General features: G+C 34.3%; 1 pseudogene; it reads right to left on the bottom strand.

Moving 5' to 3' along the window:
* Nucleotides 1-24822: 24822 nt before the first annotated feature.
* LOC124102458 (ubiquitin-conjugating enzyme E2 L3-like) lies at nucleotides 24823-25273 on the bottom strand (annotated as a pseudogene).
* Between the last annotated feature and the right edge of the window lie 2094 nt (nucleotides 25274-27367).

Consider the following 27367-nt stretch of genomic DNA (forward strand, 5'->3'; position numbering starts at 1 on the left):
CGGATGGGTATACAGCAGAGTTTTACAAAACCTTTAAAGAGGAACTAATACCAATACTTTTCAAGCTACTTCGGGAAATAGAAAAAGAGTGAGAACTTCCAAATTCATTCTACGAGGCCAACATCACCCTGATACCTAAACCAGACAAAGACACTTCAAAGAAAGAAAACTACAGACAAATATCTCTAATGAACCTAGATGCAAAAATCCTCAATAAAATTCTGGCGAATCGGATACAAAAACATATCAAAAAAATTGTGCACTATGATCAAGTAGGATTCATCCCTGGGATGCAAGGCTGGTTCAATATATGGAAATCAATAAATGTTATTCACCACATCAATAGACTTAAAAATAAGAACCATATGATCATCTCGATAGATGCGGAAAAAGCATTCGACAAAGTACAGCATACTTTTATGTTCAAAACTCTAGAAAAACTAGGGATAACAGGAACATACCTCAATATTGTAAAAGCAATCTATGCTAAGCCTCAGGCTAGCATCATTCTGAATGGAGAAAAATTGAAGGCATTCCCTCTAAAATCTGGAACAAGACAGGGATGCCCTCTCTCACCACTTCTGTTCAACATAGTTCTCGAAACCCTGGCCAGAGCAATTAGACAGACGAAAGAAATTAAAGGCATCAAAATAGGAAAAGAAGAACTTAAATTATCACTATTTGCAGATGATATGATTCTATACCTAGCAGACCCAAAAGGCTTCTTTGATATAAGGAGATATAAGGAGATATAAGGAGAGTAACTAAGAACAGAGTAGGGATGAAGAGCAGGAGAAGAAGATTAACATTTAACAGGGATGAGAGGTGGGAGGGAAAGGGAGAGAGAAGGGAAGTTGCATGGTAATGGAAGGAGACCCTCAGGGTTATACAGTGGAGGAGGTAGAGAGAGAGGAGGGGAGGGGAGGGGAGAGGTGGGGAGCGGGGAGGGTGGAGGATGGGAAAGGCAGCAGAGCACAACAGACACTAGTATGGCAATTTGTAAATCAATGGATGTGTAACTGATGTGATTCTGCAATCTGTGTATGGGGTGAAGGTGGGAGTTCATAACCCACTTGAATCAAAGTGTGGAATATGATATGTCAAGAAATTTGTAATGTTTTGAACAACCCACAATAAAAAATTAAAAAAAAACTATTAGAGCTAATAAATGAATTCAGCAAAGTGGCAGGATATAAAATCAACCCACATAAATCAAAGGCATTCCTGTATATCAGAGACAAATCCTCTGAAATGGAAATGAGGACAACCACTCCATTCACAATATCTTCAAAAAAAATAAAATACTTGGGAATCAACCTAACAAAAGAGGTTTAAGGCTTATACAATGAAAACTACAGAACCCTAAAGAGAGAAATAGAAGAAGATCTTAGAAGATGGAAAAATATACCCTGTTAATGGATAGGCAGAACTAACATCATCAAAATGGCGATATTACCAAAAGTTCTCTATAGGTTTAATGCAATGCCAATCAAAATCCCAACGGCATTTCTTCTAGAAATAGAGAAAGCAATCATGAAATTCATATGGAAAAATAAACGACCCAGAATAGCAAAAACAACTCTAAGCAGGAAGTGTGAATCAGGCGGTATAGCGATACCAGACTTCAAACTATACTACAGAGCAATAGTAAAAAAAACAGCATGGTACTGGTACCAAAACAGGCGGGTGGACCAATGGTACACAATAGAGGACACAGAAACCAATCCACAAAACTACAACTACCTTATATTTGATAAAGGGGCTAAAAGCATGCAATGGAGGAAGGATAGCATCTTCAACAAATGATGCTGGGAAAACTGGAAATCCATATGCAACAAAATGAAACTGAATCCCTTTCTCTCGCCATGCACAAAAGTGAATTCAAAATGGATCAAGGAGCTTGATATCAAATCAGAGACTCTGCGTCTGATAGAAGAAAAAGTTGGCTACGATCTACATACTGTGGGGTCGGGCTCCAAATTCCTTAATAGGACGCCCATAGCCCAAGAGTTAATAACAAGAATCAACAAATGGGACTTACTTAAACTAAAAAGTTTTTTCTCAGCAAAAGAAACAATAAGAGAGGTAAATAGAGAGCCTACATCCTGGGAACAAATTTTTACTCCTCACACTTCAGATAGAGCCCTAATATCCAGAGTATACAAAGAACTCAAAAAATTAGACAATAAGAGAACAAACAACCCAATCAATAAATGGGCCAAGGACCTGAACAGACACTTCTCAGAGGAGGACATACAATCAATCAACAAGTACATGAAAAAATGCTCACCATCTCTAGGTGTCAGAGAAATGCAAATCAAAACCACCCTAAGATACCATCTCACTCCAGTTAGATTGGCAGCCATTATGAAGTCAAACAACAACAAGTGCTGGCGAGGATGTGGGGAAAAGGGTACACTTGTACATTGCTGGTGGGACTTCAAATTGGTGCAGCCAATTTGGAAAGCAGTATAGAGATTTCTTGGAAAGCTGGGAATGGAGCCACCATTTGACCCAGCTATTCCCCTTCTCGGTCTATTCCCTAAAGACCTAAAAAGAGCATGCTACAGGGACACTGCTACATCGATGTTCATAGCAGCACAATTCACAATAGCAAGACTGTGGAACCAACCTAGATGCCCTTCAATAGATGAATGGATAAAAAAAATGTGGCATTTATACACAGTGGAGTATTACTCTGCATTAAAAAATGACAAAATCATAGAATTTACAGGGAAATGGATGGCATTAGAGCAGATTATGCTAAGTGAAGCTAGCCAATCCCTAAAAAACAAATGCCAAATGTCTTCTTTGATATAAGGAGAGTAACTAAGAACAGAGTAGGGTTGAAGAGCATGAGAAGAAGATTAATATTAAACAGGGATGAGAGGTGGGAGGGAAAGGGAGAGAGAAGGGAAATTGCATGGAAATGGAAGGAGACCCTCAGAGTTATACAAAAGTACATACAAGAGGAAGTGAGGGGAAAGGGAAAAATAATACAAGGGGGACAAATGAATGTCAGTAGAGGGGGCAGAGAGAGAAGAGGGGAGGGGAGGGGAGGGGAGGGGGGATAGTAGAGGATAGGAAAGGCAGCAGAACACAACAGACACTAGTATGGCAATATGTAAATCAATGGATGTGTAACTGATGTAATTCTGCAATCTGTATATGGGATAAAAATGGGAGCTCATAACCCACTTGAATCAAAGTGTGAAATATGATATATCAAGAACTATGTAATGTTTTGAACAGCCAACAATAAAAAATTTTAAAAAAATTTATTTAAAAATAAATAGATAATTTCTCTGTGTTCTAATTCCATCATATGTATCATATCTGAATCTAATTATTATTTCTCTTGACTTCTCATTCTGTTTTATCTTGTTTTTCAACATGACATAATATAGTTTTGAAAACTAGACATGTATTGGCTAATAGGAGGTGAGATAAGCATGCCTTAAGTGAGAGGATGTAAGGTCATCTGACTGGAAGTTTAGCTGTGCTTGAAGTTTGCTATAAGTGTTGGAGCCAGAGATTTTTGTCTTCATCTACTGGGCTTGTTTTTCGCTTCTCTCTTGACTTGGGGTTCCCCAAAGTCTACTCCTGAAAGGAAGTCAGATTCTTGTAACTCTTTGAGCTACAATCTTTTGCCATTATAGTGAAGCTATCTTGTTATGATACTGACTTGTGTAAGATAGGAAATGGTCTAATAATTTAAAGTACATCTCATTGTTTATGTAAATGTTCTTGGGTTACTGGTCTGAAAGCAAAAAATTGCAAGCTTTTCTTCAGTCATGTGGCAAGTTTTTCATCAATTAGAGGACAGAAGAAGGCTAAGAGAGCTGGACTGGAACAAATCACTTTAAACCAGCTGGGATAAAGCTCTGGTAAAGTCTGTTCCTTTGGAGAATGGAATTTGTTGGGCAGAATATTCTAGGTATATTTCACAATGACTATTCTTCCTTCTACTGCCAGAGCCATAGGAGATCTTTCTTGAATATTCATCATGAGCATTTTGTGGGATTACTAGAGGTAAAAAGATTGAAAGTTTTAGGTTCCCTCTAAGACTGCAGGGTTCAGTAGTTTCACACTCTAGTTTAATTCAACAAATTTAAGTCAGAAGTATACAATTAGAGAATGCACATGTACTGAAATCTTCACTTTCCTCTATTTGTCAAATCTGTCTTCTTTTCTTTGTTTAAATTTATAAATAAAAATTATATCTGGAGTGAAAATACAAAGACAGTTAGGGTCAATTCTTTCTCATATACAGTCAGAGTATGTAGTATATACTGTTTTACTTTTACTTTTTAAAACTACAATCTCACATTTTAATATCTAACATATATTTCACCTTTTATCACGTCTTTATGACTCAAGGCCAGTAAGATGAAAATTATTTCTTTGCTAGAACTTGTTCCTAAGATTATAAAAAGCATTGACTATAAATATTACAACCATAGTTTTTAAGTATGAACCACATGCTCTTATAGAAAAAGCAATATGGGAAACATATATTTTCATTGCAAAAACCAAGATAATCGATAACCAACAACTGAAAATATTCAGGGCTATTTTGCAACCTTTTAAGTCAGGCAGTCCCTAAAATGAAATGTTTATAAAATGAATTGGCTTCAACATTATATTTATGTTCAGTTCTACATTAAAAAATATTAATGATTTTAGTTGTGAAATTGAGTGCAGTTGAATAAATGCTGGAAATAAGTGGACTTTCTTTTTCTTTTTTTCTGTGTTTAATGGTGTGATGGATGGCTTTATTAAAATACTAAGCCTCGGTGAAGTATAAATAATAGAAAACCTAACTATAACATTTTTGGTAGGTATATAAGTATTCATCATATAGGTCTCTTCACTTTTCTACAAAATTGATTTTGTTCCAAATAAAAAAAAATGGGTTGATATTGGACAAATTAGTTTTGAGACCAGGATGGCTTCTACTGTGTAGACAACAAGCTTTCTTTTAAATGTTCACAAATAAAACACTACACCTAGAATTATACACTCCTCCTAACAGGTCCAAATTTCCTGCCTGCTGTTGGTTTCCTACGATTTTGAATACAGAGTTGGTGATATGTATTTTGAGGGTCAAGATTTGTCCATGCAAATGAAACTTTCACTTCTCTCTCCTCAGTGCTTTGTTTTTAAAGAGATTTATAGCTGTATAATTGTCATACACTTTAAAGTGTATTATTTGATAATTTCTTACATTTATATGTACTTATAAATGCTCTAAACACTATCAAGATAATAAACATAATCACCACCACCCAAGAGTCTTCTTATTTCTCCTTTAATCCAACACTCCAGCCTTCCCCTATTGTCCCAAACCCCAGCCAACAACCTGTTCAGTTTCTGTCACTAGATATTAGTTTTCATGTTACATACAGAGTTTCATTAAAGACATCACATGGCATATACTTTTTATTGTTTTTATTTGGTTTCTTCCATTCAGCTTGATTTTGTGAGAATTATCTGTTTCATTAGGTGTATCAGTAGTTCATTTTTTAAAATTTTTGACTAGAAATTCAACATATAGATATACTATAATTTGATATCTGTAGTTTTGTACATAGAGATTTTGGATTGTTTTTAGTTTTAGTCTATTACGAAGCCAATATGAACACCTCATATAATTCTTTTCATGAAAACATGCTTTTATTTCTCTTTGGTAAATACTGAATGAAATAATTAAACATATGATAGCTGAATATTTAACTTTTTAAGAAAATTTAAAACTGTGTCAAAAGTTGTATAATTTTATATATACCCACCAGCAATTTATCCCATTGATTGAAATCCATGAGACATTTAATGGCCAGAAATTTCAATTTTAGACATTCTAATATGTCTGAGGCCATATCTAATTGTGACTTCAACTTACATTTCCTGAATGGGAAATAATGTGGAGAATATTTTCCATGTGCTTATTTACCATCTGTGCCTCTCTTTTAATGAAGTGTCTATTCCAGTCTGCTGCTGAATTTTTCAGTGTGTTATTACTTGTTTTATTATTGAATTTTGAAAGTTATTTGTATATTCTGAATATAAGTCCTTATCAAATATGCAATTTTAAAGCATTTTGTGTAGTCTTGAATTTTCATTATCTTAAACAATAAATTTTTGTACCAAACTACTAAAAGTGTGTATAAACAACCTATAATATTGATTTAACAATAACCTTACTAATTAAGGAAGAATGATAACAATGTTCTTCTACATTATCCGATATAATATTCATCAATTGTGCTAATGGTGCAAGTACTAAACTACCCCCTACTAATTCCTCTACCTACAAACATTTTCTCTAAAATAAATACGTGAAATATAATCTTCATGAAATAGCATTTGAAACACATCAAATTTAATACTTATTGAACAACGTCTCTGGGTGAGATGCTGCCAAGTTCTCATCTACTTTAAATGTTTTGAATGGTTTCATTCCTAGCCCTAATACCAATGTCAATAAATGCTAAAAAAATGAGAGAAATAATTATATTCCTGTTGTCTAAAATCAAACACATTATCCATGAGTTTTTAATAGAAAAAAATGAATAATAATTACAAAATATTTAATATTCAGTAATTATTAACTATTATTCAGAGAAACATGAAAAAGTAACAGAGTATACACATTTATATTTATGCTTATCTCCTCGTATTTCTACTTATTTATCCTAACACTTGCAATTCTTGGCAATAGTTCTTTCTTTTGTGGAGAAACTGGAGTTTTATAAAGTTGCATGATTTGCTCAAGGTATTTTAATAAATGCCTACTATGTGCTGAGAGATATTTCATCTTCCTAAAACCTTTATTTCTAAATGTGAAAATGGAATAAAAGTCACCAGGTTCTGCCTTTTGTTGAATGAGCTGTTGCTGAATGGTGGTGCTACAAATATTTTAAATGTTATTTCCTGGCCTTTTGAAATAAAAACAATGACATTTAAAATGCAGCCAAATAGTATTAATCTGACTTTTCTGCCTGCAAGTTATATTGGTAATTTATCTCTAGCAGAGTTTTTTATTTAAAGTGACATCACCCAAAATGTCACTCTGTAGAGAGCCAGTAACCCTGTTCTTACTGAATAAAAGCCCAAACCATGTAAGAGGCTATTTTTCAAGATACACTACAATGTAGCCTAAAGATCTCTGAATCCAAAGTGTAAGATGATAAGCAGGCTTCATGTACCCCAGGGTCTTCATTCATTTTTAAGTTTAATTTAAATATAGCATTAAATAATTAACTTTATATTTTTTTCCAACAAAGAACTGTTGAGCACCCAGTACTTCAGAGACTGACCTAGTTAATTAGCAGTAAAAATTCAGTGCTTTCATGATCTTATGACTTAAGGGTGGCAGGAGATAAAGAAAATATATAAGTAAATTATTAGAAGTGAAATCAGAAAAAGGCAGGAAAAATAGGAAAGAGATTGAGAGTGCTGGTTTAGAAGTGGCATGAAATTTTCAATAGAGGGACAGGAAAGAGTTCGTGAAGAAGGTGACTTTTTTATTTTGTTGACAAAAACATTACTTATAATGCTATCTGCCCGGTATCGGTCTAAGTGCTTTTCAGATATTAACTCATCTAATCCTCATGACAATTTTATGAAGTGGGCACTAGCCCTACTTCCATCTTGCAGAAAATGAAAGAGTGAAGCAAAAAGTTTAAGAACTTGTTTAAGATCCACAAAGTTGGAAAGTGGCCCATCTGTCACCTCACCTTATGTAGCTGGCTTTCAGATTTATGACCTTAGCTATTATACCTTCTTGCCTCTCTTCTTTCAACAAGGATTGGAAGTACATAAGGAGAGAGGGCAAGCCATGTCAATATCTGGAGGAAATGAATTTTAGAAGTAGAGACAGAACAAGGACCTTGAATTAGTTGGAAAAAGGCAGAACAACATTAAGGGATGGAGGAGGAAATGTCAAACAATTGGTATTCAGTTATGTCAGAAGCAAGAATTTCTGACATACTATTTTACAGTGGGGTGACCATAGGTAATGAAAATGTTCTATATATTTTCAAAAACTAGAAGAAAGGATTTTGAATATTTTGCTATGCAGAAATTATAAATATATGAGGAGATAGAAAAGATCACCGTGATTTAAACATTACAAATTCAATACATTTAATTCATTACATGTACTTAAACTTCCATTGTACCCCATAAACCTGTACATTTATGTTTTTCTGTAACAGTTAAATATATTTAATTTTTTAAGAAAAGAGGAAAAACTAAAAATAACATGGAGTCCAGTGTGATTGTTATAGAACATAAGTGAAGGAAATGTAATGAAGACGAGATTTAAAAGGTAGTGGAATGCTAGGTCAGAAAAAAAGTTTAGCTTTTACTCTGGGGAGATGGCAAACCAGTAGTAAGATCTAAAAAGCAATGACTGCCGTGTCATATTTTAAGAGGATGATTGTTGGCTATTGTATTGAAAATAAACCATACTGTTGAGAAGCAGCACTAAGAGCTGAGAATCCAGAATGAAGAACTTACAATATTATTGGTGAGAGACTATTCCTTGGATCAAGTGAAAATATGGAAGAAATGAAAAATGAGCAGATTCTGGTATATTTTGAGTCTGGCCAATAGATTTTTTTATGGAGTATCAAAGGAGAGAAAAATAGGATGACCTGAAGGATATCAGCTTACATAGGCAGAAGGACAAAGTTACCATTAATTGACATGGCAAGACTATAGACATTTGTAAATGAAGATGTCAAATAGGCAAGTGGGTATGTGAATCTGGAATTCAGGGAAATATGCATCATGCTGGAGATAAAATTTTGAGATCATCAATATAGTCAGTGCCAAAAGGCATAAAGTTAAATGAAAGAACAAAACAGTGACTACAGAGAAGAAAGGAAAGGTTCCAGGACAAAGCTAGGTTGATACTTCAACATCTGTTGATTTGTCAGGTGTTAGGTCTAAGGTGTCGTGCATGTAAAAGTATGCTCACTAATGAGGGAACTAAAGTTTAATAGTTTTGATAGTCTTTAATTATTAATGCATGCAAAAAGTGCTGTTATATAAATAAGTTCCATAATACAGAATACTTTAAAGACTAAAAGAAATTTGAACTTCATCTGGATACATGTTTATACTTTCACAGATCCATAGATTCTCAATTTTGAAATGACATACTCAAAACCGACATACTGAATCCATGTTGTATAACTTCTATAAATGGTCCTCTATTGAAAATTCCTTGTATTAACTCTGAATCACAAGATATGGTCCATCCATGTTATTACAATTAATGTATTAATTGCTTCTAAAACAATATTTATAGTATTAAGTAGTATTAAGAAAAAATAATAATCTCACCAGCTCAGGAGGCTAAGACAGGAGGATTGCAAGTTCAAAAAGCCAGGCTCAGCGAAAGTGAGGTGCTGAGCAACTCAGTGAGACCCTGTCTCTGAATAAAATATAAAATAGGGCTGGGGATGTGGCTCAGTGTGCAAGTGCCCCTGAGTTCAATTCCTGGTATCTCCCTCCCCACAAAAAAAGAAAAGAAGCAAAAAGGAAGGAAGGAAAACAGGAAGGTAGGTAGAGTAAAAAAAGAAAGAAAGAAAAGTTAGAAAGAAAGAAAAAAGATAAAGAAAAAAGAAGAAAGGAGGACAGGGAGAGAGGGGAAGGGAGGAAGGGAAAGACAAAAGAGAGGACAGGAGAGAAGAGGAGAGAGAAAAAAGAGAGGAAGAGAAGGAGAGAGAAAGTGAAAGAGACAGAAATGGATAGAGGAAATCAGCCAAATTTTCCCAATGTCTGTATTCAACACTTGAATAGCAGGTCTCATAAGGAGCACCCTGATTCCCTAATCACCAACACCCAATCATGTGAGCAATAATCACAGCCAAAACACACTTTCTGAGCATCTGATACTGAGAAATAGCTAACTATTTTTGGCATTTAATTGACCCATGGAATTAGGCTTTGTTAGAGTTGATTTTTGTAAGGGAATTTGGCTTCAGAATCTCATGAAAAGCAGATGGATTTTGGGAAGGAATTAAGCGTCTGCTGGTAGGAGGGCTATGGGTTGTTTCATTAATAAAATGTGAACAGCAGGAGGATGTTAATGAATAGACACCCCAGAACTTGCATACCAAATCTACTCCATGAAAAAAAGATATTCGAACATGTTAACAAGCAGAGGTATTTTACCAAAGGAAATGCTCAAATGGGGAAAAGTAATTACTTTAAACTGTGTGGCTTTAAAATTTCAGTTTGTAGTATTTTCAGTTTATCATTGTATTTTATTTATCTTATAGACTAAAGATAAATTAAGATGTAAGTAATTAATATTACTTAACATCATATATTCCATTGAATATTGATCTCAACACTTGAGAATTTGTAACACTTTTTTTCATTTATATAACATACTTTTTCTCCACTTATTAGATAATAAATATAAAATTTAAACTAATTTTTATATTACAATAGTAAACCATATACATAATTTTTAGAAATAGAAACTATGGATAAATCAAAATAAGAGCATTAAAAGCTATCATCAGTCCACCACCTCGAGTTTGTCACTGTTAGCTCACTTTCTTCTCCAATTTTTTTGTTTTGAATAAAATACGGACTTACATGCATCACCTAAAATAAACTTCAAGAGAATCTTTAAAATTTCCAGAGAAACTGCAGTATGTTAAGCAAAACAGCATGCATCATCAATACACAGGCAAAAGTGCAAGGTCTTTTTTGTGTGATTTCAAAGCCAGAAGAATACTGTAAAAGTAGCTTTTTTGTCATATCTCAAAATTTACCTATAGATTCTGGCATAAGAAGTGTCAGGCATTTGCTGAGCTTTCTGCAGCCCTTTGTGATCTCCAGCTGATGTTCTGCTCTAGTCTTCCTGGTGTAAAAATCAGCCATCAGCCTCTCCTGTAATGTATGGTGCACTGCCATATGTGGCCATCGGCTCACAATCACCATGCATCCCCCCACATCCTAATGCAGGAAGTAGGAGCTTGCCTGGATGAGTGACATTCAATTATCCAAGAAAGAAATTCTTAAAGGACCACATGATACAAAGATAAATCACCTTGGCTGACAGCTCCATTACAAAACTGACATATGGAGAAGAGAAGTAGCCCACTGGGCTAAAGGTATTCTCTTTGCCACTCCCTAAGCAATTGCAGTGTCTGGGAAAGGGAAGAGCCTTAGCCATATGATTTGGGCAAGGCCCAAGAGTCACATCATAAGAGGATTAGATTCTCCCCCACAATATCAAGGACTGTTTCTGACATCAATTACTTGCTAAATAACCCCTGAGAAGTTCTTGACAAGTAAATGCAATAATAATTTTTATGATATGACTAGGCTATCCAAAGCTACTCCCTCCTCCCAGCACCAACCTTCAACCAGTAATGCAGAGCAGATCTCAGGTTTTCATCTAGTTTTGACAGTTCACTTGGCACATCCATGTCTGTGGTATTCTTTGTGTTATCTCTATCAACCAGTACAATGCCTGGCACTTGGAAGACATTGAGTAAATATTTGTGAATAAATGAATACAAGAAAAGTATGAATGTCTTGTGGCTGAACACAAATTGCACACCCCAAGCACTGCCTGCCACAAAGCAAAAGGGTAACTTAATTTCTTCTCCCCTCCCTTTTCCTACTATTGCCACACTATCTGTCCCCTGGCTTTAGCAAGAAATGGGGATAAGTAAGACTGTTGTTCTTGTTCAAAACAAATACTAACAGTGTTAAAGCCATATGGTTTTTTAAGAGAGTTCAATTAGATGATACAGGTAAGCCTCAAAGCACTGTTTCTGGCACAATAAAGTTTAGCAGTGTTACTATTTGGCTGTTAGCCCACCTGTCCATAACAACTGTCTGAGAGAAAAAAATATTGGTTGGTTCCCAGTCAGAAATCAAAAAAGTTTAGGAGCCTCTTCCTTCACATTCATTCTGAGATTTACACAGCTAACTCAGAAAGGTAAGTCAAAGAGGAGAAATCCTTTTGAAGTGCTGCCTCCTATCTGCATCCCCACAGATAAATCATAGAATACTGTAATTAAAATGGAACAATGATAATAAGGCTGGCCTCTCGTTTCATGCTTGACTGTTCTCTACAACGTTGTCAGCAAAGGTACTCAGCAACCATAGCCACTGGCGAGAGGCCTATTCTCAAAATATTCAAGAAAGGGGTCTTCAGGGAACAGGAAACACAGCAGCCTCTATTTTATCCTGTTTTTTCTAATAGCTTCAACAATATGAAACTCCACTCCCATGTCACTATGCATACACCACCATGGAGGTTCCCTTTACACTTGTGAAATAATCTTATTCCCATTTTGATTCTAGTAATAGGAAATGTAATGAAAATGTCAAAAGAGGTTACTAAACGATTAAGGCACATTTTCAATTCCTGTGTTGCATTTTTAATAGTTACATTAAAAGTGAATACTATAGGGACGCTCTCTCTCCTAGGGAAAATGAGGTGTACTGGAGATATAGCTTTGATATAAGTAAAGGATTTAAAGAGACAGCTATTTAATTTTGTATTAATATAAATGCTGAATAAGATATGTTCCATAATGAAGGAAGCCCCTATTACATATTATATTCTACTCACCCTATTAATGCTTGGTTCCTATTACTGGTTGTTGGAATCACCAAAACTGGACAGACCAGAGAAAACTAATCAAATCAAGTAGTTTCTTGGGAGATGAAAACTTTAAAGGAAATTGATGTCCATATTAGAAAAAAATTAGACTGTGATATAAAATAAACCAGAAGTTTATAGTGAAGGATTGTGTGTTACTTGATTACTTAATGTGTTAAAAACTTAGTGAGTAGAACTCACAAACACTACACATACAATACATTACTACAATAACTATCACCTTGTCACCTTGTTAAAAAAAAAAAGGAATTTGAGAATACTGATAGTTAGGTGAAAATTAGCCAAAGTAAGGCCAAGCTAGCCCTAAATTCCTGGAGACATCAAAATGACTTTACTTGGAAATATGGGCTAACTTTGTAAACTGAAGAACTTGAAATAGATTTCACGTACAGCTACTTTATGCTTTGCACTCTGGAATACCACAGAACAAATTGTATTATGTTCTTGACTAACATCATTATGTTTACAAAAATAAAATTTAAATACAACATTTAAGCAACCTTGAAAGTGAGAAATAACAGAAGGTAGAGATTCAAAGCCTGTACAATACAGACAAAGACTTTGGATATGGTCTCCACGATTGTTGCAGGTATTTTCCTCCTAGGTCCAGCAGGTATGTCCTTGATGCAGAGATAAAGAAACAGAAATTAGAAGATGTTAATGGTCTTTCCTTTCTTCCCTAAGTTATAAGATCTTTGAAGAAACTAATTATTTATAAAGGGCCGTACCATCAAGGACAAATGAGGATGAGGGGAATGTTTCAGGTAAAATAAAAAAGTCATAGAGAGATCAACTTCCTGAGATGAAAAGTCAGTGATCATCGAATGGAAAGGAAGGGGCAACACTTATTGAGATGAATTCAATGGCCTCATGGTCAGAACACTACATTTTCTAGACACCCCTGGACTCTTGAATTTGGTGAGAGCATAGGAAAGAGAATAATCTAAAAATCTCAAGGATTGAAATTTCTACCAATCTGGCAAGATAAACAGCAGAGTAAAATTTAACTCTGATTTAAAGAAAGAAGATATGGGTCCTCCTATTCTCCCAAGTTAGAGCACTGACATTCACATCATCTACAGATGTAGAAAACCAGCTCCTGCTCCAGGTGCATTTAAGCTACTTGGAAAAACAGGATTTACAGAGGAAATTATGGGCTCAAGATTTGATGGTTCAGATTATGATGATGAAGTGTTACATATGAGTAGGACCAATATTGTAATGAATTGTTAAATATGCAAATTTTGTTCAACACTTTCATGTCCTCTCTATTACCAGTCATGCTCAGTGATTCTTAGATCATTCATTTCTGAGCAAAAACTGACACTCTTTTAAAAATACCCCATGCCTATGTCTCCCAATTACTCTGCCATCACAGAAATGTACTTAAGATGTTTTCTCTTATAGATATATGATAAAACCATTATGAAGCAACATTTGGATTTCAACAAGAGAGTTTCGATGTTCCAACTTTAAGCAGGGGTTCTAAGATAATCTCAAGCAGGAAATTGTGATTCATGACTGGAGGCAGACCAGTGGGAATACATGTGGATACATGGATAAAGTCCAGGTCTGAGGATCAGGTGTCTGGAATCTAATATTACTGCTTTACTTGGATTATCATCCCTTCATCTAAAAAAGAATGTTAAGAGTAATCCTTCCTAATATTTATTATTTCAATAATTCTATTTCATGCCCACAACTAAAGTATTTATTAAATAGCTATCTTCTTTTCACACACACACACACACACACACACACTTGCACATTTTCTCTTTACCTGTCTCAATATAACTCTTTCATCATGTCCGTTTCTGATTAAATTAGGTAGAATGTATTATGTAGTAGAAAGTATGGGTATTTAAATAAAATAAAAGTAAGGTTTCTATACTCATTAAGGGTTATCTTCCTATGCTTAGATATCAAAAGATCAAAATAGAAACCAATAACTGTAAAATTATCACAATTATGTTTTATTTATTTCTCAACTTTTTGTACTAATGAAGCTATAATTTTTTCCAAGTAATGTGGAAGATTTCCTGTAGTACTGTGAATGTTTTTACAAACACTCATAACTTGATTAGCAGAGGACAAATGTTGTATACACACTAATTGAGGAAAGCCATGCCCTTAGTGTAGACCCAAAATGAGCAAGCAATGTGTCAAAGCTGGCAAGCAAACATAGTTTAGAGTAAACACCATAAAGGGTGGTGGTAGGCAAAAGTGATAAGCATTTGTCCTCCATGTCCTTATTACCCAACTTTCAGTGTACTTTCAGGCCAGGTAATTCCCATGATACCTGTTCTAGGATGTCATCACAGATTGCACTGGGTGGATCTTTGGGGCAACACAATGCACCTGTCATCGTGTTTCCTGGGGGAACATGTGGTGTGGTAACACTTCCGGCTTCGAAGAGGGCACTGAGGAAGTGTCTCAGCCTTGTTCTATTTCTGTATAAGAATAGCACTGCTCCAAGTCAGGTAGATGCATCCCACTGTGTGTCTGCTTCCACCTTAGGAACACCTGTTGGTCAGGCCTGACTCATTTCTAAGAGGCAAGTCCAGAGATGTTTTTCACTAGGCTCCTATCCATTTTTAAAAATACCGAATAACTACCCTTCCTTCTTTTGGGGCAGCATTTGTCTATTTTGTAGATCTAAACTCTCCCCCAGATGAAATTTCCCCAAGTTCTGGACCCAGGGATGAGGGACAGATAATACCAGGACACCAAATTGGCAGTGGGGTAGCCCTATTTTCAATTTCATCCTTCCAAAAGAAATAAAGTTGACTTTTAGTTTTTCATTTGCATCACTCTTCTCTTAATCATCTGCTTATTAACTTTGAAGGGTACAAATGTGGCAGGAGAGATGGTGTTTCATTAAATATGAGCCTTAAACCCTACTGTGGTCAACAGTCTGTTATTAGTGGTTAATAATATTTTAATTGATACCATTTAAAGCATGTTTTCTGAAGGCCCATTGAAAGCCTGTGATGGTGATCATGGCTTTTATTATGAACAAATATGAGAAATTTCATCTGCAGACCTATAAATATACTAATTCTTACCACGTCTTTATAAAGAAGAAGTAATTATCTCCACAAAAACAGATAAAAGTAATTTGGTAATAATTAGCTTAGTCAGTTTTTAAACCAAAATACAAGCTTCAAGGTTCACTCTCTTACCTGAATGTTAGGAATGACAAACTGTATATACAAATGATAATATCATCTGGAAATTTACATTCTAGATTAAATGAATTGAGAGAAATTCAAACTTTTTATATAATGCCTGGAATTATATAAAACTTTTTACATAAAACCTGGAATTACTTTTAGTTATAATTTTATTTTTTCTTCACAGCATTGATATTATTTAACGTTTATTTCCCTACATACCATCAGCTCAGTAACTGACTTGCATTAAACAATCAAGGCTTGTTGTATAAGCTTAAAAATAATTGCCCGTTTAGCTACTCTACTCTTTTTTCAATAGGAAAGAACATATAAATGAACCAATCAAATTTCTCCTCTCTAGAATCCTTTTGGAATCTATAAAAACAGATTAAATTAATTGCATTTGAGAATTGAAGCACAAAAACACAAAGTGGGGCTGGGTGTAGTGGCACATGCCTATAATCCCAGTAGCTCATGAGTCTGAGGCAGGAGGATCATAATCAAAGCCAGTCTCAGCAAAAGTGAGGCGCTTAGCAACTCTGAGACCCCGTTTCTAAATAAAATACAAAGTAATGCTGAGGGTGTGGCTTGGTGGTTGAGTTCCCTTGAGTTCAACCTCTGTAAACCGCCCCCTTGGCTCAAAAATAAAAAACACAAACAAGGGAAACCAAGACAATTCTAGAATTCACTTGCATGTGCTCCTTCCATCTTATTATTATTAAATTTTCCTCACTTTTTCCAATGTCTTTGTGCATCACTTGCCCCACTATTTACAGACTTCTGCATGTTTCAGAACATCACCCATATGATCAGGTGGGGGTGACTGCTCGAGTTTGTCTTCTGCATGAAATGTTTGCCTCACCATTTTCAGTTGCCCAAATGCAGTCTTTATTTAAGGTGCTGTATTTGTATGAAGGTGTCAGTTGTTCTTTCTAGTCAAACATAATTCTTCTGACCTCCAACTAAACGACTTAAATCTATATTGCAATATTTATCACAGACATTCCGGCACTAGAGTTTGCTTTCTGCATCTCTCTCCCTGGCAGAATGTAGAGCTCTTTTGTTCTGGGAGCTATCTTCCTTCTGTCCCTGGTATTGTTGTATCTAGAGCAAAAAAACATAGTCAATTACTGTTTATTAAACTGAATTCTATATCTTTATTTATAGTGCAGAGATAATGACTGGCTTATAAATAGTGGGATGCTTCATAATGCCATAATCATGAAGTACTGTCAATAGTCAAATGACAACTTGCTCAATCAAGAGCTTGTTTGTTTTGTCAGTTGATTTTAAAAATGCATGTTCTAGCAGTTATTGTTGGGAAAAAATAAAGTGGAATGTACCAAGAATAGGTTGCCATAATAGATGAAGATAAGCTGACTATTTATAACATTGTTTCTAGATTTCTGTGTATGAGTTCAAATAGAATTTAAAGTTAGATGAATTTTGACAAAAAAGAAACATGAACCTCATAAGCATCATAGATATACAGCTTCCCACTTTAGTAAACACTTTTTCAATAAGTTTATCTTTTTAATTGAATAAAATAGGACAAGTTGCTGGTTTATACAACCCAAGGGGCCCAACTTTCATAGTTGCTGACAAAAATTATTGCTGAAATTTACTGAAAATGATAGCAAAACAGAGAAAGGAAAGCCATAGAACAGAGGTGTTCATGAACTCTAGATATTTTCTACTGTCCATAGATTTTGTGGGGTAGTGAAGAATGCCACATATCTAATATTCATTGGCTATTTCATTCCAAGATTGGTCAACAACCTGTGTACCACACCCACGGCATCTGATTCACACTATTTTGTTACTCATAACTCTCTTCTACCAAATAAATAAGAAACTAAGAATATTCCAGTGGTCAATCCTAAATTACACATCCCTGAAAGTAGTATTAAAATTTTAACTCAAGACAGAAGCACCATTTTCAGGAGTTGCTTAATTATTGTGCAAATGCCAGGGAAATCAGACTCAACACATTCTAAATAATTGGTGCCATATATTAAATGTTGGCTAAATGCAACTTTCAAAAAACAAATTACCAAGTTGTCTTGAATCAAAAAAAAAATATATTTCCTATTAGCTGAGATACAGGCTTTCCTTATTCCAAATGCAGAAACTACTTCTGTAGTCAAGAGAGACAGAGAAGTGTGAACACATATAACTGAAATAAACATGGGGTTGCATTAGAAGTGATAGGTGTTTATTAGCGATCTGAAAGTAGTATGAGCATTTCTGAGAAATCATAAACCCTTCACTGTGTGATAAAAACATTTACCTTCTCTAGGAAGGGTAGAGTGATCTTTAAGAATAATGTGAGGATGCAACAAGTTGCTTTTGAAATGTCCGTATAAAGCCATTGTTAGTATCCTTAATTATTTTATTGGCCATGGTGCCTTTTCCTACAAATGTCATTCTCACAATGTGCTTCATAGATTCTTGGGGACTTCAGTATCTACAAGGTAAAAACTGATTCATAATTCTAAGAGGTTATCTGACTTTTTTCATTTGGTGATATTTGTATTTATGATAAAAACAAGGTAAAACTGTTATTTCCTTCCTTTGGATAAGGACAGTAGTAAACATAGCCATGCATCCACAGGGGGAAAAATTCCATTTTTGTAAGGATCTCAGTGACATGACATGTTCATGAGCCAAGACACACCTTCTCCACCACTCCTGTATCACTCACCTAGGTCTTGATAATTTCCATTTTTACATATCTCTCAAACATGCGTTTTGATCCTACTCTGGGCTATCACATCATCTTTTGACTGAATTATAGCAACAGCTCTCCAATGGGTCTTTCTAAGAAGAACATCTTTGTTCTGCCCTTCAATACACTCTCCATATAGCAGCCCTTAGAATGCTATCTTTTCATAGTCTGATAAGATGGAAAGTATATATAAGTCAACTCTTTCTGAAGTATGATGGTTAACTCACAGAAAATTGCTTGTGCAATTGTTTGAGTTGCAAACTGAACTAGCCAACGTTTTGAGGAAACCATTTTTTAAAATATTTTTTAGTCATCAATAGACCTTTATTTATTTATTTTTATGTGGTGCTGAGAATTGAACCCAGTGCCTCACACATGCTAGTCAAGTTTTGTACCACTGAGGCACAACCCCAGCCCAGAGAAACAATTTTTATTGTAAAGATAAATTATGACTATTTAGACTTGAATACTTCTGATACACTCTTGAAAAAGAGCCTGAGACTTTAAGAAAAACAATCAATAGTACTTTTTGACAATGATAAAATTTGAGGATTTTTAATAAGAATTATAATTTGGAAACACTTCTATTGGTTAATGTGATGTAGATACCTTTCCAATATTGAAGACTTTACTGATAATTTTGATGTGGTACTAACAAATAGGACTTTTTTGTCATTCTTCTTGTTATCACATGGTAGACTACATCAACATTTGGGATGTCTGCATAAGCCAGTGAAGCAGTCTGTTCAAGTTCATGGATGTATGTTATTCCAAAAATCTGTTCAAGTGAAGATAAACTAATAAATTTTAACAAAATCAACTATAATAAATATTCATTTTGGGGGGTGTGGATACTGAGTATTGAACTCAGGGGCACTTTATCATTGAGTTACATTCCCAGCCCTTGTTCATGTTTTATTTTGAGATGGGCTGGCCTCCTTGAAACCTTCCTGCCCCAGCCTTCTCAGTCTCTGTGATTACTGGCATGCTCCACTGTGCCCATTCAATATATTACTTCTATGAAATTTCATATTTCACATTGCAACTTAACATTTAAGAAACCAACATGTGTTCAATTTGATACAGTATTACTAAAAACTGCACACAATCTGAAAATCTATGAACTTTCCCTCTCATTCATTACCTGTGTATGAAAAGCTAGATTGCTTCCTATGATATGATTTAGCCAAAATCAAAACAAAATATCTTGTAACAAATTGAATGTGGAAAAAGCTGAGTCTCCAGATGACTTCTACTAAATTAGACACTAAAAGAGATTTGGATAGTTGTAAAGAAATGAACTCTTAATGCTAAAAATTATTCTTTTTTGGGAAAATGACTTTATTTTTATAAAGTTACTTATGTTAACATGATTAGATAATTATAATTATTTTGCATAAATTAATAAATGAATAAATTAAAGCTTTAAAATTTTCATATTTCATATGGTAAATATCAACAACTATAATTCACACAAAGACTTCACTTTGGTGCCCTGAATAATACTTAAGATTATAAAGAAGTACTGGGAAAACAAAATATTTCAAAAATTTTGTCTTACAGCATGTATAATATATAATACACCAATGAAAAGCACTTTTTCTTGTTGATTGATTGTAATGTTATCAAGTTAATCTGCTCTGAGATTAAATTTCAAATAATAATTCAGTTACATGGAAATTAGTTTTTTTTTCTCTAAAGTCTTTTGATTTAAGAAAATGATTTAAACTGTTTTTCTAAAATTTTCCAATCTTAATATCATTAATCCTCAAATGGTAACTTTAGCAAAATAAATAATTAAACAAGTACACAAAAGAGTGTACTGAAGTCTTCACTGAAGTATTTTTATGGTAACAATGGGGAAGTAAGACTAAAATGATACTAATTTATGGAATTATAAAATTTAAATATAACATGGTACATCTTTGTAACTGCCTATTTAAGTATTACTAAAACAATATTGTATTTGTGGGTGTATTAAAACAAGTATGTACTTATGACATATAAAAGGAAAAGCAGATAACATGAAATGAAGTCAGGATATCAACACATACAAATGAATTTCCCCATTCTTCACCTCCCACTCTGAAGTTTAGAAATTACAGAAAAAATATTAAAAATAGAAACATATAAGGGTATAACTGAATTAAAAAGGAAGAGAAATGTTTCCATGCCTGAAAACAAATGTTGCATACAGGTCAATACTGAAGTTGTGTACACTGGGTCCTATTTCATATCAAGGAGAATACAAGTGTCCCCATGCTCCATAGGATTGTTGAAATCAGACTTCTTGCTTGAAGCCAAGAGTTAAGTTCTGCCACTGATAAAAGGGATGTGGAAGAAGAAAAGAGAAAAACATCTTCCAACTGTGACCTGAGGATTCAGATTGAAGAAAGTTGCAAATCTAGGGGAGCAGGAGGACAGGAACAATACATTTGATCCAGGACTCTAGAAGTGAAGGCAAGTACAGAGTTGGCAAACAGCTAAATCTAGACAGAATGAGAGGTGGGAAAAAGGAGAGGAGGAAAAAAGGACAAAAGTTGGGAAAGACTCCCTGGTTAGAAGAAATCAGTAAAAGAAAATGAACAAATAAAAAATTAAAAAGCAGACTCTGAGAAAGATAGTCAATAATAATAACTGAAAGATAAATTCACAGATGAATAATTATTTTTAAATTCAGAAATCAAACACTATAAAGTGTAAATGCTTGTTATCCTAAAATAATCTAATGTTAAGAAATAGCAAATTTAAAACCTAAATTTGTATTATAAATATATAATATCACCTGATTCAAAATTTTTTTTATCTACTAAAGGGACCTAGTCTATCTTCCACAGTTGCCCTTCTGGGTATGTGCCCAATCTATCTGAAAGAAAGTTTTGCACAGGAATGGGATGTAAATACATGATCTATTTCATTATTGTTAAATATAATCACAATAACAACAACAGCAATGAAAAAATAAGCAGGCTAAATTGTCCTAGGAGAGCACTGAAATAAATGGTGGCATATTCATATAATGTTCATAATTACAATTAAATGTAGTAGCTATTATATGTATTAAAAGCAGTAAAATTCAAACCAGAAGAAAGACTGAAAAAAAGTTGGGTAATGTCAACTATAATATGAAATTTCTTATGTGAAGTATTTTTTAGAAAGGCAAAGCAATACCTACATACTATTTATAAATATGTACCAATGTGATAAACATTGGCAAATAGGCTAGACATCAAATTTAAAATTAATAGAAGAAAAAGTAGGCCCCAATCTTTATCATGTGGGATTAGGCCCCAGCTTCCTTAATAAGGCTTCTATAGCACAAGAATTAAAACCAGGAATCAATAAATTGGATAAACTCAAACTAAAAAGTTTCTTCTCAACAAAAGAAAAAATCTGCCAGGTGAATAGAGAGCTTACATCTTGGGAGCAAATTTTAACCCCTCACACATCAGATAAAGCACTAATCTCTAGGGTATATAAAGAACTCAAAAAGCTAAGCACTAAAAAAACCCAAATAACCCGATCAATAAATGGGCCAAGGACATGAACAGACTCTTCTCAAAAGATGATATTTAATCAATCAACAAATATATGAAAAAATATTCATCATCTCCAGCAATTAGAGAAATGCAAATCAAAACTACTATAAGATTTCATCTCACTCCAGTCAGAATGGCAGCTATTATGAAGACAAAATAATAAGTGTTGGAGAGGATGTGGGGGAAAAGGCACACTCATACACTGCTGGTGGGACTGCAAATTGGTACAGCCAATATGGAAAGCAGTATGGAGATTCCTTGGAAATCTGGGAATGCAACCACCATTTGACCCAGCTACCCCTCTCCTCAGACTATACCCAAAGGACTTAAAAACAGCATACTACAGGGACACAGCCACATCAATGTTTATAGCAGCACAATTCACAATAGCTAAACTGTGGAGCCATTCTAGATGTCCTTCAGTGGATGAATGGATTAAAAAATGCAGCATATATACACAATGAAATTTTATTCAGCAGTAAAAAAGAATAAAATCATGGCATTTTCAGGTAAATGAATGGATGGCATTGGAGAAGATAATGCTAAGTGAGATTAGCTAATCCCCAAAAAACAAATGCCAAATGTTTTCTCTGATATAAGGAGGCTGACTCATAGTGGAGTAGGGAGAGGGAGCATGGGAGGAATAGATGAATTCTAGATAGGTAAGAGGGGTGGGAGGGAAAGGGACAGGGCAGGGGATTAGCAAGGATGGTGGAATGTGATAGACATCATTATTCAAAGTGCATGTATGAAGACATGAATTGGTGTGAACATACTTTATATACAAACAGAGGTAAGAAAAACTGTTCTATATGTGTAATAAGAATTGTGAGGCATTCTGCTGTCATATATTTAAAAAATAAAACCAATAAAAAACTGGAAAGGAAAGAAAGACTGACTAGAAAAGTTTGAAATTTTAGTTGTATTGTTTAAATATTTCTGAAGCTACTATGTGAAAAGTGTTACCGATTTTGATACACATACATCTTTATATGTGGACTATATCAACATAAAATCTCAACATATTTTGTAAAGTTATTTCATTTAGGATAGTTCAAAGATAAATACTGTTTATCATTGTTTGCAAATTTTTCTAAAGAAAATGTATAGTAATTGACTAATAAAAATAGTAAAAGTAAGTACAATAGTTTACATTTATTACATTATATTCAGAAGTGTGATGAAGTTTGCAGCTACCTGACATACTTGGTGAGATAAGAAAGATGGGTTAATGGTTTAATGTAATATTTCAATAAGTTCTTTAAAATTAAATTATGTAAGGATGGCCTTTCCAATTTTTCTCAATGATCAAAATTTATGAAGAATATTCACTTTAAAAAATATTTTATTTTAGTTGTAGTTGGACACAATACCTTTATTTTATTTTTTATGTGGTGATGAGGATGGAACCCAGGGCCCCGTCCATGCTAGACAAGCACTCTACCGCTGAGCCACAACCCCAGCCCCAAGAATATTCACTTTTTTAAGGGAAAAATTTAAATTTGATAAATAAATTCCTAACAAATATCTTCACTTATTTTAATTGAAATATTTAATAACATCTTCACATATAAAGAATCAAAATTATATTCTTAAAATTTTCTCAAAGCAAATGGTAGGAACAGCATATTTATGACACGTAAGGAGCACATTATTCATTTTAGATAAATTTGCTTAGTGTCATACTTTACTAAAACATGCAAAGTCCATTTAGGAGGAATAACTTTACTCATCAATTGAAAACATTAACTAATGGCTCAGCTGTCACTTTAAAGATTGCCTTGGGACTAGGAATATAAACAGAAGTGTAATATCTTAAATTTACAATCAGCTTTCCTGCTACAAAGATTAATATATTGCTGTGACATATACATTTTATTAACATAAGAATTTTATGTTTGTTCGAAATATCATCTTCTGCACCATTTTATTCAACAACTAGTCACAAAGACTTGTAATTTACTTTGAAGTCCTAATCAAAACAACAAAATAACAACAATTTCTAATATCTACTCATACCCTCCATGAATTCTGAAAAATGGTTTTGAGTATTGGATTAAAATTAAGCATAACAGGTAGGTTAAACATGACAAGGTGATCCACATCTGGATCCACATTTGTAAAACAACATGCTATACTACAAAATGTTAACAGCATTTTGTCCAGAATGTTTATTCAGTAGTGCTCTTAGAAGATTCACCTGTGTGAATGGCCCTTTACCATTGCCCCAAATTGAAATGTATGACATAGCCTTTGGATCATTGCAGCAGATGGTGATTGACCATGAGCCCTCCTCTAGGAAGGACTTGGCTAGAGGTAAAGTAGTTTCCTGCTACTGAGGGAAAAAAAAAATCAATGAGAGATAGAGCTGTGAGCTCGAAGTAGTCTATATTCTCAAAGGCAAGACAATACCTGCAGGAGCCTGCACAAGAGAAGAAAAGTTGAGTGTGGTGGTATCTGTCACAGGTATCCACAAACTAAACCCTGTATTTATTTATTAATTTTGTTTGTTTGTTTTTAGAACATCTGAAATTTTTAATGCTTTCTTTACAGGTAACTTAAATGACTTTTGATTAAGAAAACTGTAGAAAGTTAGTAACTTTCATAAGCAAACAGGCACACGTCAATTTTCCTCAGAGTCCTGTTTTGTGGGGGTGTCCAAATGCAGTGCTTGAGGTCTCTGATCACACTTGCTGGAATCACTTGCGGCAGATTTTAGTCTACAGGTCACTTTTCCCCATGTTTCTTTGAAAACTCTTCAGTGTTCTTACAGAATTTTTTACGTTCCTTAGAGAATTCTTCAATTAGGTCATCCCACAGCAGGTGTGTGGGCTGGGGTGCTATGAGGGACAGGATTGCTTGGTTGGGCTTGGTTGCTGGCATCCAGTTCTCAGCACTAATTACTGGCAGGCAGACCTACCATTTTTCATCTGTGTTTGGGTGGTAGATCTTTGTTTTAAATGTGATCTTTGGTGATTTGAATGGGTATTCTGCTGAAAAGTTTATTTTGATTCTGAAGGCCCCCTTATCATAGGGAGGATTGTCAGGAACAATAAGCCTTTGCCAAACAATAAATTAGCTTCATCAACCTGGATGTAACAAAGCTTTTCATTCCACATTTGCAGATCACTTCTAGCTTCTTCATCAGTCTCCTGTGAGCTACCATCTTGGATATCTCATTTATCAATTTCTAATACACATATGCCTACTAAAAATACTGGACATGTCTGAAATAAAAGTCATGTTCTTCACACCATATTTTTAAAAGGTCAGAGTCAATATAGAAAATAACTAGCAAGAAAGGTTGTAAACTAAATTATAAAACACAGAGGAGACTTTAATGGCAACTGAACATTAAATTTCAATTTGAAATTTGTGGTAGCCAAGTTAAGAAGCCAATCTGACCAAATGGGGCTCCTTGTGACCTGAAATGCTACTTTCAGGGAAAGTATTTTTAAATTTTAATTTTTAAATTATAACTTAGATATGATTTATTATATGGAATAATTATTCAATAACAATATCTTGAATAGCTATCAAAAATTGAGAAAGTGTTACTCTATAACTATTACTCATATTGGTAAATTGGAAAACTGATGATTGAATCCATTGCTATAATCACTGCTAGAAAAAAATAAAAAAAGTTTTCTAGTATTCTAACCTGAACCTACTAGTGAAATAAAGTGTCCCCATTTTCTTTTAGATCAATATTTATGGCAAGCATTTGCCTTCACCATGTTTTGCCTGGAATTAAAAAATACTCTTTTCAAGATTGAATTCTTAGGCAAAGACTTGGCACAGACATATTCTATGATGATAACTGAAAAACTACCAGATGGTCTGGCAGCCAGGTCACATTCTGTCATGGAAATTAAAAAGTTGAATCAGTTTCTTGCCCACTTGGAGAATCATCCTCTGTCCACATGGAAATGAATAGTAGGGGACCTATGAGTAGAATCAATATTGAAAAGATATTTTAATCTCTATCAACTTCTGTTTTATTTGAAAATCTTTCTCAGCTTGACTGGGATTGACTGCCCAGAAAGCTAACTTAAGATCTTTGAGGCAATCTCAGTATTCTGTGGCAAAACTGTCATGACTCATTAGCAAAATCTGTGTGGACAAGGGAGCATGCATGCTACTTATTTGCTAACCAATGTACTCCCTTGGATACCTGCACCATACAGTCTGGAAGACTGTCTTAGATCACTTTGGAAGAGGTGAAGTATCAATTGGTTACTTGAGAACATATGATTATGAGTACTTCTGCCTCATTTTGAGCCCAGGAGCTGCAAAACATACTCCAAAGAGACTCTTGGTGGCATTATTTACTATGGTTTATGTAAAGTTAGACTATGCCAAATGCAAATTTAGTATTTACCAGGATGCTGCAGAGTGGATAGTCTTTGGGAATCACTTCCAAGTTGTTTGGCAGCTTAAGAAATATTCTGATTTCTAAGAGTGTAACAATATCATTTAGAAAAAAAGAAAACGTCTGATTTCTTATTTCAATGGCTGTATGATAGGGTATGTGGCTTCAACCAAACTACCTCTAAATGTTAAATGAGGATATTCCAATATAGGTGTGTGTACACATACACGTACACACACACACATACAATCAGAAGAATTAACTATATCCCATTTTTACTTAATTCATCATGATAATTTTATCTTATTGGTAAGGATTTTTCTAGTTCTACTCCTACCCCATTTAAGTGGTAAGTCCCCATTACTACCACTCAGATTCCCTATATTTCCAAATAACAGCAATCATCATTTTTAATACACTGTAAAATTCACATGTATATGTTGTCCATGAATCTTTCTCTTCCCATAAGAATGAACACTCTTAAAGTCAAGAGTTTTATTCTGTTGGTTCACTTTTATATCCCAAGGTCTAGAACTGCAACATGACACAGGGTAGACTCTATAAGCAAATAGCTAATGGTTAAATTAGTGAATGCACCCACCATAGATGGCAACTACCCATTCTGAGTCTATAAACACAGTGATCTATATTGATCTGAAGAATACATAACATTTGAATTTATTTGCAAATCATGTGGCTTGGTTCAGACAGTTTCTGACAATGGGGTGGGTGAGGATCATGGCAACTGATAGATCAAAACATACTAATAAGAAATATTAGATTCCTCTTAACAGCTTTGTTACAATTTTAAACATGAAATACAACTTTGAGGAGATGATTTATTCTATAGGCTATTGCAACTGTCTGAAGTTCAATCCTAATCTCCTC

The sequence above is a fragment of the Marmota monax genome, unplaced genomic scaffold (assembly GCF_021218885.2).
Source record: "Marmota monax isolate L192 unplaced genomic scaffold, Marmota_monax_Labrador192_F-V1.1 WCK01_AAM20220418_F8-fsc00002, whole genome shotgun sequence".
NCBI lineage: Eukaryota > Metazoa > Chordata > Mammalia > Rodentia > Sciuridae > Marmota > Marmota monax.